A 24,419-nucleotide genomic window follows, 5' to 3' on the forward strand; every position below is an offset into this window, starting at 1 on the left:
TGAGAAGCCGCAGCTGCCCCCTGCCCCCTCGGAGGCCACCTAGCCGCACCTTCTGACTCCTCACGCATCCTGCCGCTCGCTGCCAGACGCGGTCCCCGTGTCTTGGTCCCAGATCCTGAGTGAGAATGGTTGCATGGCTTCTCTTGGCTCAGTTTCCATCCTTGTCATAGGTCCCTGACCGCTCAAGAGTTGTGGCCCCTGGACCCAAACGGAAGCCTCCCCTGGGGCCTTGTCCGAAACGCGAAATCTCCACCTCAGACCTGTCGAATGAGAGCCCGCACGTGAACAAGATCCCCGGCTGGTTTGAGTGTCCAGTAAATTTCAGAAGCGCTCGTGCGGGTCGTGGCCGCTCTCGCACCAAGTAAACAGGGTGTCGTTACCTGCAGCAGGAGGTCGTGATTGTAGCACGCTAGTGTAGAAGGAAGTCTGGAAGGTGACCCCCTGCCTGTGGCCAGCCCTCCCTGTCCCCGCTGACCTGGTAACCCTCAGCGGCAGGGGCCGGTTGACGCCGGACAGAATATCCTGGAGGGGGCTGGAAGATGGCGGGAGAGCATTTGCAAGCCGGAGAAAGGTCCGCACAGGAGTGAGGTGGCGGGATGGGCCTCTTGTGTCCCCGGGAGGACAAGAGGTAACCGGCTGGAAAAGAGCTTTTCTTTTGGAGGGCTCCCGAGAGAGAGGGCGGCAACAGAGGTCTGGTCAGGATTATAGGAGGCCTTTGAGTTATCAGCTGAGGAATTTGGACCTCATGCCTCGTGTCCACTTTGCTCCGACACGTCGGCGGCCCTGCTGCCTGCCCTTCGCTCCCGCCCAGAGCCTCGTGTACGTTTCTCTCTGCCGGATTCTTGCTCCCTCATTCCTTCAGGTTTGGGCTCATCTTATCGGAGGCCTTCCTACCCCTCCTCCCTTGAAACTCTAGCCCCCCCGCCCCCAACCCCCTCCTCCCCTGTTCCTTTGGCACTCGCCGCTCTTTCCTGGCATATTTCCTGCCATCTGTCATTCTGTGCATTTATGGGCTGTGTTTTGTATTTGTCTGCTCCCCACCCCCACTTCGTTCCTTGATTGTAAGGGCAGGGAGGATGGGCAGGGACCCTGCGACCCAGGATGTGGGGGCAGGGAGGGCGGGCGGGGACCCGGTTTCCCTTTGCTGCTCCGGTGCCTAGAACGGCACCAGACATAAGTGGCCTCCACGTGCAGACCGACAAAATGGGGAAGTGTTTGTAAGGAGTCTCGCGGGGCATGAGATGCCCATCGTGTTGGGTCTTTGACCACTTTTTGCTCCCACCGTATTTTCCAGGCTCCCCTTGCTTCTTTTCTCAAGCTGCACGGTGACATTGGAGACCTGTTGGAATACCTGTGTCATGAACTCCGCCCCCGAACGTGTCCACCCAGCTTCCTCGAGCCTTCCCAGTGGTGGCCTTTGCACTTACCTTTGATTCCAGGCACTAGAATCTCTTCCTCCAGTCCTCAGATGACCCATATCGCTCTCGCTTTGTGTAATCCTGAAGCACGTGAACTTGACCTCAGAAGCTGGCCACGTTTCCAAATCAAAATGGTCTGCACCGCGTCCTCTTTCCCTTCCCCCTTCCACGTGAGGACGGCCAAGTTCACACCCCCAGCCCCATCCCTACCAGCACCTTCGCCTGCTGCTGCTAGAGTTGTGGATCAGTCCCTCTCAGCCGGTGGGCACCATGTTGGGGCACGAGCTGGCAGTTGGCAGAAGGGCTTCTCGCACATACCGCGTCCACGGCGGCTCTGCCCTCCTCCGTGTGTCCTTGAGGGTCTGAGCTCCCAGAAGGCATCAGCTTTGCCTCTGGCTAACCCAGTTCGTTTTGCCCGGCTCTCCAGGCTTCACGGGCTGACTCACTCTTATCCTCCTGTCTTTCACCAGGGGTGGTTCTGTTGACTTTTCCCCCATTGTCCTTTGTGGGTAGATTTAAGCCAAGACACAAGCTAAGATAGGGTTTTTTTCTCGTTTTTGGTATCAAATCCTTTCATGCTTTGGTGAAGAGCCACCAAATAGTCTCTTAAGCAACCAAAGAATTTACCCAAAACTGTGTTCAAATGAGACTCCCCGGATGAAACAAACAACAAAACTCCAAAACCACACACATATTTAGTAAAGCTGTGTCGTTCTTGAAATTCACAGATACGTCCGCTCCTCACCTACTCTGGGTCAGAGTCAAACAGCGAGAATGGCAGCCCCTTGTACGAGTGGATCAGCGACTAGAGAAATTCCTGCCCATGTTAAACGTCGCTGGGCTTTGACTGGGATGAGCCTCGCATCCTTAGTTCATGCTGTTCACTTACCGGTTAATTCTCTCAACAGCCATTGTTTCCAGTAATCCTGGTTTTTTGCAGTGTAAATGACCACCTGATAAATTCTCTTTTTTTCTGGATGATAAAAACCCTTTCAGGAAATGTAGAGTCAGTGCTGATAGGGAAGCAATGTGAGGTCCGGTAGAAAGAGCGTGGGGGTCAGGAGATTACCTTCCCGCCCCCAGGGCGCCCCAGGAGCGCTGCCTCTCAGAACAGCAGCCGGAGACCTGTTTGCCTTAGTGCCGGGGTGACCCGGGGTGACCGAGCGCAGCCAGCAGGTTGCAGCTGACCCTCGGAGGAATGCGCACATACCATAGAAACGTGGAGAAGGAGGCAGGTCTGGGAGCCGGCGGGAGGGAAGCCGAGAGCTGGGGAAGCGCCGTGGGCTCTCAGTAGCGCCTAGCTTTGTCAGTAGCGGTGCGGTGAGGGTAACTCAGCCGTGCGGGAGTTCATCTTCCAGGATTTGGGGAGCGGTTTAACTCCTCTAAACCCAGCTTTGGATTGCAAGAAGTTGCCCTAGAGGCTGCTCCTGGGATTGTGGCTTCCCCGGCCTCCACGTGCTCCCCAGCACTGCCAAGTCCGTCCCTCTGGGGTTACTCAGATCTGCAGTGCGGATGCTTTAAAACCCTTGTGTCATAAATCACTCCTCCAACATAAATTATTTCCTGGCAGATTCCTTCATCTTGCTGTTCGGAATATCAGTTACTCTCATAACTAGAGTAGAGACCGGAAGGAAGCGTCCCGCATGAAAGTGGCCCCTGTTGACGCCATGGGCTTGGGGCAGGGAGGCTCCCGTTTCGTGCAGGTGCCATTTCTCCTTACGAAATACCTTAGAAATCTAACGTGATCTCAGTAACACTCGGGTTTTTCCTAGAGCTAGGTCTGTTGATTGTAAGGCGTATGTACACGAGTAAGTGAGCAGTGACAGCCAGGAAAGTCCCCGAAAAAGTAAAATGACAGATCATTCTATTAGATACTAAAATGTAAAGCTTCCACAGTTAAACACGGTGTGGCATTAGCATATGCAGGAGCAGACTGGTGGAACGGGATAGAAAATTCCAGAAATAGATACAAGGGTTCTGTGGAATTGCACGTATGTTAAAGATGATGTCTCAGGTCACTGGAGGGAAAGAAGGACTGTTTAATAAATGGTGTCAGGGAGAACTGGACATCCGTTATCTTCTGATAAAACTGGATCCATCCCTTAAATGGCGCACGGGTTTGGCTGAGTTCCAAATGACAGAAATCTGCGTGTTAAAACACCTGACCCTGCAAATGTCAGAAGAAAACAGGACTGAATTCCTTCATACCCTGAGAGCTGGGAAGACTTTCTGTGTAGCTCAGTTTGAAAGCCGTAGAGAAGATCTTGGTAAATTTAAGTGTACTTAAAAAACAAAACCCTTCAGGTGGCACAAAATGAATAAGCAGAGAAAAACGATAAGTGACAAAATGGGGGAAATAGTTACAGCTTGGGTCACAAACAGAAAGCCGACCTCCGTAATACGTGGTTTCTGAAAATTCGGAAGGAAAAGACCAGTGGCCCTGTAGAAAACTGGCTTAAGACTGGAACGGAAATTTACAGAAAAAATAAATGCAAAGGGCCCTCAAATCGGTGAAACAGCGCCCCACCCTGGACGTGTGAAACCACAGGCCGAGCCACTGCGTCTCACCCGCGTGACTCCTGTGGGACACCCGTGTGACACACAGCCGGCAGGACCGTGGGGCCTCTGCCGCGCGCCTGGCACCTCCCTGTGGCTGGGGGTTTGATGGCGTCTGGCAGAGCGCATATGCACTTCCTCTTGGACTCCTCAGCCTTGCTTTTAGAAATCTATCCCAGAGACGAGCTCAGGATCACTAATCGTCCGTTATTCAGAATTCTGAGAAGTTAGCAGCAGCCCAGATGTCCCTCAGAAGGGAGTATCCGTACAGATTTACAGCATCACAGAAATACACGAAGTCCTCCTCTTAGAGTCTGTGGAGTCACGTGAGGGACGTGTTTTGTGAGAACAGCGGCCACAGAAGGCTGAGACTGCGGCCTTGTGTAACGGGGGGTGGGAGGGAGGGGGGAGGGCTCTGCATGTGCACGGGCACACTTCCCTCCCCGTGTGTGTTCAAAGAGAAGCCATGCAAAAGTAAAGACGAATTTTTAAAACTTGAAGAGGACGGGGTAGAATAGGCAGGGATGGGAAGCAGAATTGCCTGCATGTCCCTTGTTGTATGGGATTTGCTTCAAATCCCTGTGTGTGTTTTACTGAAATGAACAAATAAAAAAGAAAACAGATACAAATGCATCCGCAGGAGAAACAAGGGGGGCAGGAGGGTAGGAAGGAATCTCTAACACAGAAAGAGTTACTTGAAGTGACTTTTTTTTTTAAAGTTTGTTTACTTTGAGAGACAGAGCACGAATGGGGGAGGTGCAGACGGGGGGGGGGGGGGGGCGGGGAAGAGGATCCCAAGCAGGCTCCACGCTGTCAGCACAGAGCCTGACGTGGGGCTCGAACTCCTGAACCGTGGTTATGACCTCAGCTGAAATCGAGAGTTAGACACTTAACCCAGTGAGCCCCCCAGGTGCCCCTGAAGTGACTTTTAACTGTATAACTTAGTGGGATACATCCTGGGACCAAAGCGCCACAGAGAAATTGTAGACCACCTTCTGCCTCCAGGAGCGGTGTTGTTATTGTTATTCTGAAGCAAGTACTTGCACACACACCTGTTTACGTCCTTCCACATGTGTGCGTGTCACATACTTTGCATTTAGGATAAAGAAAATAAGCAGTCGTGTGTGTGCTGTTAGGAAGCAAGATTTTCAGCATAAAACAGACACAAAAATAGAAGAAAAGCAGTTTAAAAACCCCTGGCTTGAAGTTTGAGTTGGGACAGGCAGTTTACATCCGTGATTGGTTATTTTTCCTTCCAGAAAGTGTGTAGTTCCTAGCTTTCTTCACTGAGAAATACTAATACCAACGAGCCCCTGTACCATCCACGTTGTGTTTTCTTAATACCCTCTCTCTCTAAGAGGAACCGAGGCTTCTTGGATGGATGGCTGGCTCTTGGTGGGGCAGGACATCGGGAACACGTCCCTTGGACTCGTAAATGTGCAGGGAAGTTGTCGCAGACTCCCCGGAGCTGTGTCCCAAGGTCACGAGCGCCTGCTTGAAGGTTTGTCCACTGGCCAGAGGATGAAAAAGAAAATTTGAGTAGTGGGCTGAAAGACATCAGCTACACAAAAATCCGTATGCTTACAATGCAAGATGTAAGGTGTCATGCTAACTAAAAACACGAGAATTCTCCTCCATTGCTTTTGAAGATTACTAAGGAGTCATTATTCATTCTTCTGGAAGTTTGAACTGTATTTCGGGGCAGACAACTGATGAGAGACACTTCTTCATGGAAGGATTCTAGCTAACAAGTGGAGAAGGAATCGTGTCATAGGACAATCACTGTTTTAAAGAACTCTTAGGATGTGGGCTGTCGTCATCAATGACTGTCGTCATCAATGCAGAAAGCCATTAGGGTGCACAGTGGTGTGGGCTGTGTCACGGGTGGCACGTCACGCCCCAGCACCGGAACCCACTGATAAATCACTGACCTGGAAGAAACTGGATGGCGTAGTTTCTGACGGTGGGACGTGCGGCATGCCCTGTGAACTTTTCCTGCTAAAATCATGGAGATCAAATCAAACCTTTAGCCCTTCACTACCAGTGTAGAGAAAATGCAGGTGGTGGAGACTCAAGGTAAAGACGTCCTCAGAGAGCAGTGAGCCAGTCCAGAGGGTGAGGAAACCTGCGAGATACACGGCTTCTTCGGTAATGGATGACCTGAAAACAGAGGGGAGAATTTAACAAGTTAAAGGAAGCCTGTCACAGCTGTGTATAGACTTTGAGGGCGGCTGTCAACACACCATTGTGGAAGGACCCTTTTGAGGCGGCAGGGATGTTTGAACGTGGACTGGCTGTTAGATACTATTCAGAGATCATAGCTAATCTTTTTTTTTTTTAAGTTTTTATTTATTTATTTTTGAGAGCGAGACCGAGAGAGAGAGCAGGGGAGGGGCGGAGAGAGAGGGATAGAGAGAGAATCCCAAGCAGGCTCTGCACTAACTCACAAACCATGAGATCGTGACCTGAACCGAAACCAACAGCCGGACGCTTAACCGACTGAGCCACCCAGGCGTCCCGTTCTGCTTTTTTTGTTTGTTTGTTTTTGTTTTGAAATGTTCATTCACTTTTGAGAGAGAGAGAGAGAGAGAGAGAGAGAGAGAGAGACGGAACATGAGCAGAGAAGGGGCAGAGACAGAGGGAGACACAGGATCCAAAGCAGGCTCCAGGCTCCGAGCTGTCAGCACAGAGCCCGATGCAGGGCTTGAACTCATGAACCACGAGATCACGACCTGAGCCGAAGTTGAACACTTAACTGATTGAGCCACCCAGATGCCTCAAGGAATCGTAGTGAATCTTAACAGAGCAAAGTAATACCATATGTTAAGGTGGTATCAGATATACTGATCTGAGATTTATTTTAAATAGAATAAATGCATGGGAGGAGAGTAAGCGAAACAAGATTGATAATGATTGATGATGGGTAATTTTGGAAGCTGGGCGTTGAGTATACGGGTACTTGTTATACTTCTGTCTCTGCTTTGTGGCACGTTTGGAAATTTCTATTTAGAAAAAAAGGTTAGGGGCCCCTGGGTAGTTCAGTTGGTTGAGCGTCTCAGTTCAGCTCAGGTCATGATCCCGCCTTGGTGGGTTGGAGCCCCGCGTCGGGCTCTGTGCTGACGGCTCGGAGCCTGGAGCCTGCCTTGGATTCTGCGTCTCCCTCTCTCTCTGTCCTCCTCCCACTTGTGCTCTCTCTCTCTCTCTCTCTCTCTCTCTCTCAAAAATAAAAGTAAATGCAAAATTTAAAAAAAAAAAAAAAAAAAAGGTAAAAATTTTTAAAGTTACTTCTTCGTTGACCTTAGGTCAAAAGTTCTCGGTCCGGGGAGCCACCGTGGAATCTGAAAGCTTCGTTGAGAGAGTAGCACGTGTAGTGCATATGGATGCCCGTCCCCAAATATACACGTTTGAGTTGTTACGTTCAGAGACAACAGATAGTTCCAGGCTCTGGTTGGTGCAGGGCGCTGCACCAGGTTGATGGGGAGAATCAAGGACGGGACGGTCACCCTCTCTCTGTACGATTAGGACAGAAGGCCACAAATACCCCAGCAGAGGTCAAGAAGGGATGGTCTGGACCGGGTCTCAAGGAAGGGTAGGGAACAGTTAGTGCTGTGGCGATGAAGAGGGTATTCAGCAGGAATTAGAGCAGCAGAAGTACAGAGAAAGAAAGAAAGCAGGCCCAGTTTGGCTTGAATAGACTTGGTCAAGGAAGGTAGACCGAGGCCCGATGTCACAGGCCCGCGGAGCCGGTCTTGAGTACCTGACGGCCGGGAGCCCTGCCTCCTGTATTTTGTCTCCCCGAGTAGCCTGGTGCAGTGCCTGCTAGGTACTCAGACAGTACTTGATGAGTGAGTACTCTGTACACGGTACGGGAGCCTGATCTGAATAAAAACTTTGTAAAACTGTTGGGGAGTTTAAAAGTTACGAAAATTTTTCGGATGGAACACAAGGTATACATATGTTGGTTGGGTAAAAAGTAAACTTTGCCAGAAGTGTTTTGCCACTCTATAAATAGATTTCTAAATGAGGATACCAGATGCAGGTTCACAGAGCAGGCCGTGTCCCAGATGGTAAAGCTAAGAGAGCGGATTTTAGTGTTTATGGTCTAATAATGCTGCAGCTCCCTGAGAGCTTGCCGTACGCTGGGCCCTGTCCTCGGCTGTCTGCTAGTCTGAACCCCTGTTGTTCAGAGGGGGCACCAGAGTCACAGGAGGAATTTGCCCGAACCAGTTCCGGCAAAGTATGATTGAAACCTGGATCTGTTGGGGTGCGTGGGTGGCTTAGTCAGTTAAGCATGTGACTGTTTTGGCTCAGGTCATGATTTCAACGGTTCGTGGGATTGAGCCCTATGTCGGGGTCCCAAGCCCCTGCTTGGGATTCTCTCTCTTGCTCTCTCTCTCTCTCTCTCTCTCTGTCAACAAATAAACATTAAAAAACAAAACAAAACAAAAACCCTAGATCTATTTGAATTCCATCTTAAGCAGAGTTTTTTAAATCTAGATTGCAACCCATTAATGGGATATTAAGCTAATTTCATTGGTCACAGCCAGAATCATTTTAAAACGAGATAGGATAGGGTGGAGGAGACAGTGTTTCCTTGTTCACACGACTGGTTAGCAAGAATGACACATGTTGTAATAAATACTGTGGCCAGGTGGGACAGACGGCGTGAAAGAGGTCGGGGACAGTATGTGGTGAATGCACGAGCGACCGGATGTTTCTGGAGGAGTCGGGGCTCGTATGTGTATATTAGGCTTCATATAAGATGTATTTCTTACCGTGGGGCAAGCTCACAAATACATAAATACCATTGCAGAGGGCTGTGGGGTTGAGCCGGAGGGGAGCCAGACTGGGTTCCGAGGTGGCCCTGAGTGGACCAGGCGGAAGGACCGTGTACAGAGCACGTGGCCCTTGTGGGAGAGACACCTGCTGAAGCGCGACCCGTCGTGGGATGGCAGACGCGGACACTTCCGAGCTCACCGCTGCCAGGCCCGGCCCGGGGTCAGAGAGGCCTTCGTGACCCGAGGGAAGCCAAGGGCCAGGACCTAGCAGCCTCACACTTTGCACCCCTTGCCTTGACTCATTAGCCAGCGAGCTGTTTGCTGGGATCACGTGGCCCGGGAATGACCCCTGCTTCCCTCACTGCTCCCCATGTGGCCTTTCAGAAGCCGTTGGCTTGGAAAAAGAAGGCAGCAACCTTCCCACACAGGAGCCAGCCTGGGAAATCGCCAGGTCAGCTGTTCCGGCTCGCCAGAGCTGCCTCTTTCCCGTTCGTTTGCGGGCATAGAGCTTGGCCACCTTCGGGGGAACCACAGTCTCTGAGGCCCTCCTCTCTTCGGGGCACTCATGGCTGCATCCTGTCTGGGCCACGCCCATTTCCTCTCAGGATTCTGGATCCCCGAAGGGCCCCGTGGGCCATTCCAGCCACCCCGGCAGCTCTCCCAAGGGCACCCGAGTTGAGGGGACCACAGGCGTCTCTGCCTTTTCCACGGTCTTCCCAGAGGCTTCTTTCCCTCCTCTGTTTCTTCTCACCAGAGCTAAAGAAGTTTCTAGAGCATATAGGTATGCTGGACGGTCTGCCTTTTCTGCATGATTGACAGGAGGGCCCTTCTTAGCAGAAGAGAGAGCACAGAGGCTCTGCTGGAGGGAGGGCACTCGGAAAATTCCAGGAGACCTGGTGGCGACTTCCTCCCGCAGATGGACTCTTCCGGTCTGACTGCCCCCGACATATCTGGGAACGGGCAGAGGCTGTCTTCCTTCCTCCCCTTCGAGCTCTGTATCTTCTGAGCCTCTTTTTTCCTGTTTTTAGTGTGTGTGCACACACACACACATATATTTTAATGTTTATTTTTGACCAAGGGAGACAGAGCATGAGCGGGGGAGGGGCAGAGAGAGACAGAACAAAGAATCCGAAGCAGGATCTGGGCTCCGAGCTGTCAGCACAGAGCCCAACGCGGGGCTCGAACTCAGAGACCACGAGATCATGACCTGAGCCGAAGTCAGACGCTTCACCGACCCAGCCACCCAGGCGCCCCTCTTTTTTCCTGTTTTTAATCATCGTACAGGAACATGACTTTCGGGGGGAATATACAGGTCTCTTAGTGTATGTATTCCTGTCACCACCACTGCCACGATCAGGATGGAGACCCTTTCCATCACCCCAGAAATCCTGTGTCCCATCCTCTCCCCGATCGTAACCCCCAGCAACCAGTGATCTCCATTCTGCCACTAGGTTTATCTCTTCAAAGGCTTCATGTAAATGGAACCATACAGTATGTGCAATATTTTGGGACTGACCCCTCGCTCATCATAGCATGTTGGAGCGCCATCCAGGTCATCCAAAGTTACTTCTTGTTCCTGCGAGTAGCGTGGCATCGCGCGGACGCACCCCCGCTCCCTCGTCCATTCGCCCGGTGAGGAACGTTCGGCTGGCTTCCAGCTCTGGGCCGTCACAAATTAAGCAGCCGTGAGCACTCGCGTTTGGGCTTAAGTTCCCATTTCTCTAGGGTGAAAACCCAGGTGCGGGACCGCTGGATCGTATGGTCCCGTACGTTTAATTTTGTAAGAAGCCGCCGCCCCGTCTTCCAGAGCAGCCGCGCGCGTCTGCGTCTCCGCCCGCGGAGTTGCTGCTCTTGCGCATCCCCGCCAGCACCTGGCGGCGTCACCGCTGTGTGTTTGAACCATTCCGACAGGCGCGTAGCGGGATCTCCCGTTCGCTTGTTTCCCTGATGGTTATTGCTGGTGAACATTTTCCCAGGGGCTTTATTTGCCATCTTTGTATCTTCTCTGAAGTGTCTCGTGAAGCGGAGTCGTCTTCTTGTTGAGTTTAGAGGGTTCTCCGTATATTCTGGGTACGGTTTCTTTGTTGGACTTGTGATCTGTGGTGTTTTCTCTCGGTCTGTGGTTTGCTTTGTTACTTCCTTAGTTGTGTGGTGGTTGTTGTTGTTATTTTAATGTCTTACTTATTTTTGAGAGAAAGAGCATGAGTGGGGCAGAGGTGGGGTGGGGGGGGGACGGAGGATCCGAAGCGGGCTCTGCGCCGACAGCAGCAGACCCGCCACGGGGCTCGAACTCACGAACTGTGAGGTCATGACCTGAGCTGAAGTTGCAGGCTCAAGTCACTGAGCCACCCAGGCGCCCCACCTTGGCTGTGTTTTTGACAGAGCAAGGGCTTTATAATTTTGATGGACTTTGATTTGTCAGTTGTTCCTTCTGTGGATCACGCCTTTAGTATTATTCTAAGAACTCTGCCTAGTGCCAGATCGCAAAGGCTTCCTCGTGTGTTTTCTCCTCAGAGCTTCACAGTTGTATGTTCTGTGTTTAGATCTGTGTTCCGTTTGAGTTGGTCTTTGTATGTAACGCGTGAGGTTTAGGTCACGTGTCCTGGTTGGGGTTTTTTTTTTTTTGCATCTGGATGACCAATTGTTTCAGCTCCGTTGGTGAGAAAGACTGTCCTTTATCTGCTGAATTGCTTTTGCACCTTTGTGAGAAATCAGCTGGCTCTCTTTGTGCGGGCCTGTCTCTGGCCAGTTTGTTCTGTGCCTCTGGTCTTTGGTCCCTGCTGGTGCCACCCTGGTACCAGTCCCAGCCCCGGGGGTTTCCGTCAGGTCTTCGAGTCGGCCAGTGTGATTCCTTCAGCTCCCTGTTCCCCCCGTCCGTGCAAGTTTAGAGCAGCTCGTCTGGAACTGTGCGGAGCCCGGCCGTGGTTGTGGTTGGAATGAAGTTAAATCTACAGCTCCCTGCAGGGGAGAGTTGGCGTCTTTATTGCATTGAGTCTTCCAGTCGCGAGCGAGAGACGTTTTCCTCCTCTGTCGATCTCCTTTGATGGCTGCCATCAACGGTTTGTAGTTTTCAGGGTACAGAGCCTCCATATGCTTTGTTGGATTTATATCGAAATATTTCCCTTATAAACGGTATTTCTACAAAAGGGTTCAGGGGGCTCCTGGGTGGCTCAGTTGGTGAAGCACCCAACTCGGGCTCAGGTCACGATCTCGCAGTTCGTGGGTTCGGGCCCCGCGTCTGTGCTGACAGCTCAGAGCCTGGAGCCTGCTTCGGATTCTGTGCCTCCTTCTCTCTCGACCCCTCCCCCACTCATTCTCTCTCTCTCTCTCTCTCTCTCTCTCTCTCTCTCTCTCTCTCTCTCTCATACTCTCTCTCAAAAATAAATATTTTAAAAAATTTTTTAAAAGATTCACTTTCTGGTTGTTCATCGCTTATATATGTATTACGACGGATTTTAGTATGTTAGCCTTGTATCCTGGGGCCTTGCTAAACTCACCTACTCTAGGGGTTTTAAAAACTAGAGCCCCTGGCATTTTGTACAGAAGATAGAATCACATCTTCTGCAAATGACGGGAAGTTGTTTTCCTCTTTTTCAGTCTGCTTGCTTTTGGTTGCCGTTTCTTGTCTGCTTGCACTGCTAAGCCTTTTCTGATTTTGCTGCGACGTCTGTCTCTTCCGTCTTCTCTGAGGGTGCTGAATGGGAACAGAAATCCCTTTTTCCCGAACAGTGACTTACTGAAACTGAAGAGAAAACTAAAAAATAATCACAAGGAAAACAAAATGCAAAGAAAGAAGGAAAATGGCCTAATGTTTAAAAAACGACCCAACTACCACAAGAACAAGAGAAAGGTAGTTTTGTGTATACACAGGCTTATTTGTATGTAAAGGTTTCTTCTTCTGGAATTAACCATGGGGAGTTCTTGCTTATTAGCCCGGTCCTTCCTGGGCACAGAGAGTGGCCAGTAGAACCGAACTGTAAGGAAATGCAAACCATGGCGGCCGAGCATCTTCTGGACCGTGTGCCCTGGCTCCCACCACTCCGGCGGGCTCAGGGATGGGAAGGTTACACTCTGGGAAGCCCTGGTGACAGTCTGCTGATGCAGAGCGTGGGCCGCACCCAGGGTCTTGGCTCAGCAACGTGGTGCATCACCACCTTCTCTCACATTGTCCCCAGGGGAGCCTCTGGCCACATGACTCTGTTAACTGTGTATCGCGCCGTCTGTCTAGTGGAGAGAGAGTCGATGCTACACGTGGCCGGGGTGCCCCCCGCTCGCTTCCAGTGCGTCAGCGTTTCAGAGGGCAGATAATCTAGAGAGAGCGTGAGAGCAGGCTGGGAGAACGCTCAGGGTCTCCCACCCCGTCCCCGTGAAAACCAGAGCTGCCTCGGAGGGAAAGAACAAGTGCTTTGTCGAAAGAGACCAGTGCTGTGAGATTCCCGGTGCCGTCGTGACACCCACCTGCCTCCCCGGCCCTGAGCGGTGCTGCGCGGCAGAGGATCCAGTTCCGGGTGGTCATCCGGGTCAGGTTCTTGAAGAGGAAAAGGAATTTTAAATGCTTTTTGCAAACTGGAAATGGGGGGTCACTGGTGGGAGACATTACACTAAAGTAGCTTCTTGCTTTTGTCCCCTCCCCTGTGCTCACCCCTGGTCATTCTCAATCACTAGTGTCCTATCTCCAGATGTACTGACCGAGCAGATTAGGACCCCACCGTGTCTAGAGGTTGTATTCTGGCCTGGGGCCATTTTGGAGAAACACTGCCACTCAGTCTGGAGCCATCCTTGGAAAAGGAGGGGTGGGGCGGGCAGGGGAAAGAAGGTCCACGCGTGCCCACAGAAGAGTGTCGGCGTCTGTGGCACAGCAGGGTGCCTCTTTGTGCTTCATCGGCAGCAGGCTGGGGCTCACTGGTTCTGAGACCGGGCTCTGTGTCCTGTCCCTGCGCTCGCATCCTGGACTTCAGCACTGGTAGCTTAAGCACGCCCCCTGTTCGGTGGCTTCGTTCAGATTTTATAAGAAGTTAAGACTGATGTTGGAAAACACAAACACCGTGAGGGTTTGTAGAAGGGGCGTGCCTCTTGCTGGAAGGCCATGGTTGGTCCGTATTTAGCTGTCTTCGTTCTGTTCAAACATTTACTTATTTGCCTGTTGAATCAGATTCAGAAATAAGTGCTCTGTAGCGTCTCGATTTTATGAAAATATAATGTTGGAAAATGGGTAGAATGAGGTGGCTGCCGTGGATGGCTTTGGGCCATTTTAGTGTGTGGAACGGGGACTGTTTGTAAAGCAGGTGCAGCCTGGACCACTGCTGTTGAGAGAGACGCCGTGAACCAGCACCTGTGGTCTCTGTGGCCAAACATGCCATTGCTTCTTCCGTGCCTCAGGCTGTGGAGCCTGTCTCCACTCTGTTTAATATAGTGACACTAAGAGCAGTAGCTTCTGTGACCCCGTTCAGGCCCTCACAGCAGCCTCGCTCTTGAACACAAACCCGGAGCTTGTGTTCATCCCCGGTGATGAAGGAGGCCTGCTGTGCGGCTGGCCATTCCTCAGCCACCTGCTCCGTCCCAGCCTGCACACCCCGCCCACCCACCCGTCCGTCCGTCCGTCCGTCCGTCTGTCCATCCCTTGGCTCGAGCCCGAGGTTGGCCCTCCGGAGAGCCCACGGTTGCACACCAGCGCCCCGGAGCACCTCTCACGACCTCTCCCAACTTCAGTTTTCACGTCACTTCGTGTCCTTAAAGCCCAGACGGCGATCCGCTCTGTAATCCTGTGGTTAAATGGGGAACGTGCCGCAGAAGGAAAACATACGCAACGTGGGGGCTGCACCCAACGTGGACCGTGTTTCACCTTAATCTGGAATCACCCGCTGATTCGTTCGTTAACAATAACTCATCTTTTTATAGCACTTGGCATTTTACAAAGCACCTTGACGTGCACATCACTAAGGAGGGTTTGCAAAAGAATCGTCTTTGCTTAATTGTGGTGCGTGTGGAAAGAAATGAGCGGCCGGTGGTGGTGGTGGAGTGATTCTTAGGAGCCTCCATGCACAGCCATGGCCCCTCCAGATCAACTCCTAAAGAGCCATAGAATGAATCTTCCCATTTCCAGAAAAGCAGAAATAGTTTCCAGTGACCTGAACATTTCACGGCGGTGTTTGTCTTGGGGCCTGTAGCTTGTGCGTGGATATTGTGTATTCCTCAAGGTGGAAGAGAACGGGCGGGTCCTGCCATGAATCTGGGGGCTGGGCTCTGTGAGAGCACCTCTGTTCTCATGGTCAGAAAGGAAGGGTGAATCACTCTTTGTTCAGGGGGGTGTCACCATCTGGGAGCAGTAAGTCTTCGAAAGGACTCTACGGGACAGTGCTGGTATTTGTCGGGCAGCGTTCAGGACAAGCATCTTTGATCTGACCACCTTCGTTTTTTCTCCTTTAAAAGTCATCCCTCTCGCGGGCACCTGGGTGGCTCAGGCGGTTAAGCGTCTGACTCTTGATTTCGGCTCAGGTCATGATCTCATGGTTTCGTGGGTTTGAGCCCCACATCTGGCTCTGCACTGACAGTGCAAAGCCTGCTTGGGATTCTCTGTCTCCCTCTCTCTCTCTGACCCTCTCCACCTCGCTTGCTCACTCGCTCTCTAAATAAGTAAATAAGTAAATCAACATTAAAAAATAAAAATAAATATTACCCCTTTCAGAAAGTTTACACGCCGTAGGCATTTCTTATACACTTTGTAGGGGTCACAGACTCCCTGAGACCTGTCTCGGGATGTCAGGGCCAGAACCCTGGGAATTTGGGGGGATTAAAGTGTGGTGTGGAAGGAGTGTGTGGACCGGAAGGCAGCAGGTGCTCCCTGGCTGTGTGGTTCGGGGCAAGACCCGCTGAAGCCCAGCTTCGTGTGTGGAACAGAATGATGCCTGCGTTGTATCTCGCGGGGTCGCTGTAGGCATTAGAGACCACGTGTGTGAAGTACATCAAGTGATCCTTGATATGACGTCACCCCAAAATACAAACTGCTCATCTTTGTGCCAGTGAGTCTGAGATAAATGTGAGTTTTTAAAATTTCTTGGTGGGTGTACATTTCCTTTCTCAGCTTTTTATTTTCACTTGCCAGTTTGCACATAATTTCTCAGTAAATAAATGTGTTGAGTTGAACTTCCTGGGCCAAGCAATATTTATGTCAGTCCAATAGTAGACAGCATTGAATTTGAATGATTATAAATATGTGATTAGGAATCTTAACCAAAAAGCTTTTATTTTGGAATCGATTAGAATTTTCCCATTTAAATTGTACTGTGTTTCTCTTGAGTAACACCTTAGTTCCTGGGATTGGCCAGCATTAAAGAGAAGTATGTCACACTTTTCTGCGTACTGAACAGTCTATAATTATCAAGATTATCCAGTTAACGTAAAGTGCAGTTATGTTAGCATAAAGTTTTGTTATGTAGTTGTTACCATAGCCGGAGTCGGGTGAGGGTTTAAACCCCTGTGAACTCAAAATTCTTTTATGATGATGGAATATTTCATGTTTCAGTATTCTTCATACACAGTATGTGTTCAAATACTTTACCAGGTATGTGTTTCTTACAGGTTCATATAATATATAAAATGCATTTCTGTTCCAAGAAAAATAGAAGTGGTAAACAGTTGGGAGAGAGCTTGCATATTTTCCTTTATTATCCTGTCTGATGATTAATGCATTCAGCTATGTTCAGCCTCACGTTTAACCAGGTTAGTGTTTAGTTTTGGTTAGGCTGTTTTCCTTACGAGAACAGAAATGGCCAATCCTGTGCCCTGCCTGTCTCCCAAATGGAGTCTTTGCATTGTTTCCAGATCACGGTGCTTAATGTAAGGTCGGATTTTCTTGTGAAAACAGAGTTTGGATTAACTCTGTGTGCTTGCACGCACCCTTCCACACCCGCCCGTGCGGTTAGCTCCAGCAACCTGCTGACGTCACGGTTCTGATTTCAAGACGGAAGAATGAGGTGAGGTTCTGCTTTGTGGCGTGCGAGTGCAACAGCAAATTTTGAGTGCGTGGTCGATCTGCAAGTCTCCTTTTCACGGAGGCCATGAGGCTTAATGGAAAGGACATGAACTTTGAGATCCACGGTGTGACCTTCGACGAAGTCCTTTAATAAAATAGCTGACTCTCTGGTTCTCATTCATCTACTTGGCTTGATTATTGTGAAGATTTATGCAGGGGCTGGCAAACTGCAGTGTACTGGCGTCTTCTTGTAAATAAAGTTTTATTGAGACACAGCCGTGTCCATCCCTCGAGTGGCATCTATGGCTGCTAACGCGCTCTGCCAGCACAGTTGGGGAGGTGCGCAGAGACCATCGGGTGGTTTTCAGAGCCTAAACTCTTTATTTTCTGATGCTTCACAGAAAAAGCTTGCTGACCCCTGATAGAATGCGATCAAAAAACGGTGTTGTGAGTCCCACCTGTGCCGTTCAGTAGCTGTGTGACCTCAGTCTTGTTCTGTGACCTCTTCGTAGCTTCGTTTTTCCTCTATGAATGTCATTTATTCATCCCTTCAGCGAGTGTCATGTGCTTGCCACATTTCAACACCGTTCTAGACTGAGGAAGTGCAGCAGGGAAGACACAATACCTGTGCTCGTGGGGGCTTACATTCCAGGGAAACGTGTTCACTGAGGATAATAATAGCACAGGGAGGGCTTCGTGGACGAATATTTGTAAAAGCACATTTGGAACATTCCTTGGCGTAGACAGGCATCATAGAATACATACTCTGTGATGTTGGCTCTTACTGTGCTAAGTATGGGCTTGTTAATGTGTAAAACAAAGTGGAAACTCATGTCGGGGTTGGAACCCTTCTAATTCCGTGTTTATGTCCCTAAGGTTTCTACCGAGAGAATGAACGGCTAGAAATAATAAGGAGCATAACTGGTACCATTAGCCTCCTGAAGAGAGGGATTGGTTCATGGGAAACTGTGTAAAATAGTGTCACTGTATAGTCCCAGCCCAGGGCAGGGTGAATTCACGGATTGCTCTCAGTGTACTGGGCTGCTCACATGTAGAAGGTGAGAGCGGGGAAAGGAGAAAATCTGCCCGTGGAACATGGAGCTAACTCGAGTATTTCATGCTCATTCTGTATTTAAAAATTCTCATTAGACATTAGATTCCTTGGACTTTTGAGGTTCTTTGAGTCCATACAGGAGTAGTGGGAAAAAGTACTGAGAATTTTAAGGGTTGGCCTAAAGGTTAATATTCGTTGAAGTGATGATTATGTTTTAAGACTGAAGGTCAATATTGGAAAATATGAAGTCTATACTAGTTTTTTTTCATATACATTAAATGTTGATAATCTGATTGCTGTTTGTGCACAGGGTCCTAGGACCCGAGTATTTTACGTGTTGGTACTTGGACCGGTACCAAGTACCAGTACTTGGACCAGTACGGGGAGTGGGGTAGAGTTAACCAGTGAGTGGAATGAATATACGTAGCATGTCTAAGAACCCAGAGGCCCCGATTGTATGACTTGGGGAAAATGAGTTCATTTTGCTCATGTTTTCATTTCTTTTTGGGTTTTTTTTTTTTTTTTTATGTTTATTTATTTTTGAGAGACAGAGAGGGGAGGGGCAGAGAGAGAGAGAGAGAGGGAGACACGGGATCCGAAGCAGGCTCCAGGCTCTGAGCTGTCAGCACAGAGCCCGACGCGGGGCTCGAACTCACCGTGAGATCACGACCTGAGCCGAAGTCGGACACTCAACTGACTGAGCCACCCAGGCACCCCTCGTGTTTTCATTTCTAAAGTAAGGAGATCGGACCAAGTTTTTCCAGGTCCTTTTCAGCTCTAATTAAATAATCTGTGAATTTTCTTTTCGACCAGACTCCCCAAAGTCGAAAGCTTTGTATTGTTTTCCTCTCCTGCTGGATCTGCCACTTTGTCCTTCACATAATGATACAACACGTTTGGTTCTTCATGGTTGTAGGTGCAACATGCATGGCGTTGGGGGGACGGGGCCCTACCTTCCTCATCTTCTTAAGCAGGATATTTTCCTCTCATGGCCCTCGTCTGTAGGTGGAGGTGTCATTGTGATGGACCACATAACTACCTGAGGTATTTTTCAGTTCTGACGTTCTAAGACTCCAGAATACAATTTAGAAGACTAAAGATGGACAGGAGGAAGAGGGCTGTTAGTGTTGTTTTGTTTTGTCTGTCCCCCCCCCCCCCAAGTTTTTTTCTTTTAATGTTTATTTTTGAGAGACTGAGAGAGACAGAGCACAAGCAGAGGAGGGGGACTGAGACAGAGACAGACAGACAGACACTGAATCCACAGCAGACTCCAGGCTCCAAGCTGTCAGCACAGAGCCCGACGTGGGGCTCGAACTCACAAACTGTGAGATCATGACTGGAGCCGAAGTCGGACGCTTAACCGACTGAGCCACCCAGGCGCCCGTCTTGTCTGTTTAAGGTGGAAAAGGGGAGGACCTGCGTGGCCCGGAGCTTCCAGAGACTAGATTCGCTGTTGCAGCAGAAGGCTGTGACCACTGGCGGTGATGTCACGTTCTCAGTGTGCACCTCTGGCATTTTCCTGTGCTACCCAGTATCCTTTTTCCTAGAACACTCTCCCTTTTGACACAGAACTCTGTAGGAAATGTTTATACCTAAAAGCTTAGGTGATGTGAAATGACCAATTCAAGATTGCCTTTTACAGATTTGAAAATTACAGTTCGTGGTTTGTGATCTGGCAGAGGTTAAACAAAATTCGTATGTACCTTTTTGAAAATACAAAGAAAAAAACGTTTTTACTCTATGTGAAAATATGTCATTCTTCTGGGACTTTCATTTTTAGGATATTCGGTACTTAGTAACATGCTTATGAAAAAATCACTGGTTGATAAAGAAGTTAAGTGGAAAAATATACTCAAATGATTTTCCTGGGAGTCATTGCCCTTAAAAATACAAGGATAATATTATCTATGACTTAATATTTACCCTATTTCAAGTTTATGAAATCCCCAACTAAGAAGAATTATAAAATCAATGTGATACATCACATCAATAAGAGAAAGGATAAAAACCATATGATCATTTCAGTAGACACAGAAAAAGCATTTGGTAAAGTACAACATCAATTCATGATAAAAACCCTCAATAAAGTAGGTTTAGAGAGAATATGCTTCAACATAATAGAGACCATATATGGGGACACCTGGATGGCTCAGTTGGTTAAGCACCCGACTCTTAATTTCAGCTCAGGTCATGATCTCACGGTTCATAACTTCAAGCGCCACATTGGGCTCTACGCTGGTGGCACAGAGCCTGCTTAGGATTCTGTCTTTCCCTTTCCCTCTGCCCCTCTCCTGTATGCTTGCTCTCTCTCAAAATACATAAACTTTTTTTTTTTAAGACCATGTATGAAAAACCCACAGCTAACATTATACTCAATGGTGAAAAACTGACAGTTTCTTCCCTCGGGTCAGAAACAAGACAAGGATTCCCACTGTCACCACTTTCATCCAACATAGTACTGGAAGTCCTAGCCACAGCAGTCAGATAAGAAAAATAAAAGGCATCCAGATTGATAAAGAAGAAGCAAAACTTTCACTATTTGCAGACGACGTGGTAACTATATATAGAAAACCCTAAAGACCCCACCAAAGAACTATTAGAACTGACAAATGAAGTCAGTAAAGTCATAGGGCACAAAATCAATCTACAGAAATCTGTTGCATTTCTCTACACTAATAAGGAAGCAGCAGAAAGAAATTAAGAAAACAATCCCGTTTTTAATTGCACCAAAATAATAAAATACCTAGGAATAAACATAACCAGAGAGGTGAAAGACCTGTCCTCTGAAAACTGTAAAACACGGATGAAAGAAATTGAAGAGGGCGCAAACGAATGGAAGGACATTCGGTGCTCCTGCATCGGAAGAACAAATATTGTTAAAATGTCTATGCTCCCAAAGCAGTGTACGGATTTAATGCAGTCCCTATCAAAATACCAACAGCATTTTTCACAGAACAGTCCTAAAATGTGCCTGGAACCACAAAAGACCCCAAATAGCCAAAGCAGTCCTGAAAAAGAAAAGCAAAGCTGGAGGCAAACTGCAGACTTCTGGTTCTAATACAAAGCTGTAGTCATCAAAACAGTGTGGTACAGGCACAAAAATAGACGCGTACAACAACGGAACAGAACAGAGAACCCAGAAATGAACCGTAATTATACAGTCAATTAGTCTTTGACAAAGGAAGAGAGAATATGCAGTGGGAAAAAGACGGTCTTTTCAGCACATGGTGTTGGGAAAACTGGACAGCTGCACGGAAAAGAATGAAACTGGAGCACTTTCTTTAACTATATACAAAAATAAACTCAAAACGGGTTAAACACCTGAATGTGAGACCTGAGACCATGAGAGTCCTAGAAGCGAGCACAGGCAGTAATGTCTCTGACATTGGTCATAACAGCATCTTTCTAGATATGACTCCCGAGGCAAGGGAAACAAAAGCAAAAACAAACTATTGGGACTACTTCAAAATAAAAACCTTCTGCACAGCAAAGGAAACAGCCAACAGAACTAAAAGACAGCCTCCTGAACGGGAGAAGGTATTTTACAAATACCTATCCAGTAAAGGGTTAGCATCCAAAACATACAAAGAACTTATACAATGCAACACCCAAAAAACAAATAATCCAGTTAAAACATGGGCAGAAGACGTGAAAAGACATTTCTCCAAAGAAGATATCGAGATGGCCAACTGACACATGAAAAGTGACACGTCACTCATCATCGGGGAAATACAAATCACAGTGAAATATCACCTCACGTCTGTCAGAATGGCTAAAACGGAAAACACAAGAAGCAACAGGTGTTGGTGAGGCTATGGAGACCCTCGTGCCCTGTTGGTAGGAATGCAGACTGGTGCAGCCACTGTGGAGGACTTCTGGGATTTCCCAAAAGTTACAAATAAAACTACCCCGCGATCCAGTAATCGCACTACTGGCTGTTTGCCCCCAAAGTACAAAAACACTAATTCAAAGGGATACATGCACTCTATTTACAATAGTCAAGATATGGAAGCAGCCCAAGTGTCCATCAGTAGATGAATGGATAAAGAAGATGTGGTGTGTATACACAGTGGAATATTAGCGATAAAAAAGAACGAAATCTTGCCGTTTGCAACAACACGGATGGCATTAGAGTGTTACACTAAGTGAAGTAAGTGAACAGAAGACAGATACCATACGATTTCATTCATATGTGGAATTTAAGAAACAAAATGCAAGAGCAAAGGAAAAAAGAGGCAAAACAAGGAACAGACTCTTATCTGTAGAGAACACACTGATGGTTACCAGAAGGGAGGGGGTTGGGGGATGGGGGAAATCGGGGAAGGGGATTAAGGAGTACACTTGTCACCAAGTAATGTATGGAAATGTTGAATCACTGTATTATACGCCTGAAACTACTGTAATGCTGTATGTTAACTATACCGGAAATAAAACACTTAATGAAACAAAATACCCACCTCGTAAGATTGTTAGGAGTGTTCATGAGATCATAGTTGCGATCTCTAAATTGTATATAGCACTCTCAAAGTTTGGGCTGTTAACATTTTTGAAAAAGAAGAATTCTAAAGACACAAGGGAAGAGTGGGTAATTGTAAGCTGTTGATTACTGACTGAGTTTGCCGTGTGTGGTTTGAGGACAGCAGTGTGGGATTCAGTGCCCCCAGAGTGCCCGTGGTAAAGTGTGGCTCGTGGCGAAAGGCTTTATGTAGTGTGGTGGTTAGGAGCTCTGGTTCTAGAGTCAGGTGGATCTGGGTCCAAATCCTGGCCCTGCTATAGACCGGGAGTGACCCTGTGTGAGCCTGTTTCCCCCTCAAAAACGGGACGACAGGAAGTCCTGTGTCAGAGGCTCCTTGGGAGGGTCACGATGGAGCCTGTAATGTGAACTGTGCCAGGCACAGACGTATTAGTCAGTAGGAACTGCGTTATTCTTGTTTGCACATACACATCCCTGTCATTCTTCTGAAATCAAAACCTGGATCATGGACTTGCTTTTCTGGCTCCCAGTGGAAGTCCTTTGCGCCTTGAAAACAGTATGTTGGGAATCGATTCTGGATCGTGGTGGCCTAGATGTACTTCTCTGTATGTCTCCCACTAAGCACAGCTAAAATCCCTGGACGTCAGGTGTAAAACAAACACAGGAGCCCTCTGAAAGATGGAGAGAAGCAGGCAGCCTGCCTAGGGACCTCAGGACTCAAGGAGCAGCCCAGCGTATGTTCCCGGGGTTTTCCTTTTGCCTCCAGTATCTCAGACTGGGTGTTAGAGAAGCTGTCAGTCCAGAAACACCGATGGGTGCAGACACACAGACATACACACCCAAGAGAAGGTTGCTCTTTGTTGCCAGAGGACCAAGAAAGGGCACTTTGGCAAGGCAGCCTTTTAGAATATAACTGCCCTACTTCAGACAGACACCGTGGAAAACCGTGTAGCCCTTCCCCCGTCAGCAAAGGCCACGTGGGAAGCCCAGACTTACGCTTTCACCTGGATGTGACACAGTGCCCCCGGCCCCACCGGTGGACTCCGAAAAGACTTGGTGTCAGCAGTAACTGGGCATCCTTCCTCCCCTCCCTGTTGCTGGACGCCCTGCGGGGGACCAGAACTCCTGCCCGCTCAAGAGCCATGGGCATAAAGCAGTAAGGAGGCAAGCCCCCCACTCCCACCACAGCGCCACTGTCGGGAGAGACCAGGTGAGCCGAGGCCTGGTCTTTGGCCCCCACATGGGAGTAGCAGGTGCTGCCCTTCGCCCCGACCCGGTCACTGTCGTGGTGTCAGAGGAGGCCCCCCAAAACTGGACGTGTGCTCGAGACTCTCAGTCGCGTGACCTGAAGCCCAAAATGTCTACGGTACACATAAAAGCCACGCGTTCTGCCGAGCACCAGGCGGATCTCAACCTGATCAGAAGAGGCGATCGAGGGCTGCCTAGATGACACAGATGTGGGGTGATCTGATAAGGATTTTAAAGCCGCCTTCAGAAAAGCGCTTCCGTGAGCAGTTGGGAACATTGGAAGCAAATGAAGAAATAGGACGTCCCAGCCAAGAAACAAGATGTGAAGAAAAGCCAACTGGAAATTTTAGGACCGAGAAGTACAGTGACCCGAAGTAAAATGTAAAGACCCCTTGGGTGGGCTTTGGTAGCACAGTGGAGAGGACGTCGGAGACAGTCTGGGAACTTCAGGCTAAAATCAAAATCATCCATTCTGAGCAACAGAAAGAGAATAGACCGGGAGAAAAAAATTGATGGAGCCTCAGGGACATGTAGGGTCCTCAAAAATAGTCTGGGAGTCTGTCGTCAGAGTCCCAGGAGACGAGAAGAAAGCCGGCAAGGCTGAGAACGTGGTCTGAGAAACAGTTACCGAATCTGACAAAAAGCGGAAGGATTCGGAAGGGCGGAGCCTGGGTCACGTCTCCTTCGATTAGCTTACGGGTAGCAGGTGACCCACCTGTCTGGAAATTTTTACAATCTCATTAACCCATACATCCTATTAAAACAAAAAGGATCTTGCTTTCAGCCTTTTATTCTTAATGACTGACCTTATCTTAGTCTAGGTTACATCAGCCCGCATTTTCTACAAGATCATGACAAGATAGTCTCTTTGTTCAAAGTTTGTTTTCCTAAACCAGCAATTACCTGGTAGAAATGGGTG

General features: G+C 48.8%; 1 protein-coding gene across 4 annotated transcripts in view; it reads left to right on the plus strand.

Moving 5' to 3' along the window:
- The window catches only part of ATXN10 (ataxin 10), a 166,410-nt gene that overhangs the window by 94,286 nt on the left and 47,705 nt on the right, over positions 1-24,419 (plus strand). The window lies entirely within an intron of this gene.

Source organism: Acinonyx jubatus, chromosome B4, assembly GCF_027475565.1.
Source record: "Acinonyx jubatus isolate Ajub_Pintada_27869175 chromosome B4, VMU_Ajub_asm_v1.0, whole genome shotgun sequence".
In the NCBI taxonomy this organism is placed as follows: Eukaryota; Metazoa; Chordata; class Mammalia; order Carnivora; family Felidae; genus Acinonyx; species Acinonyx jubatus.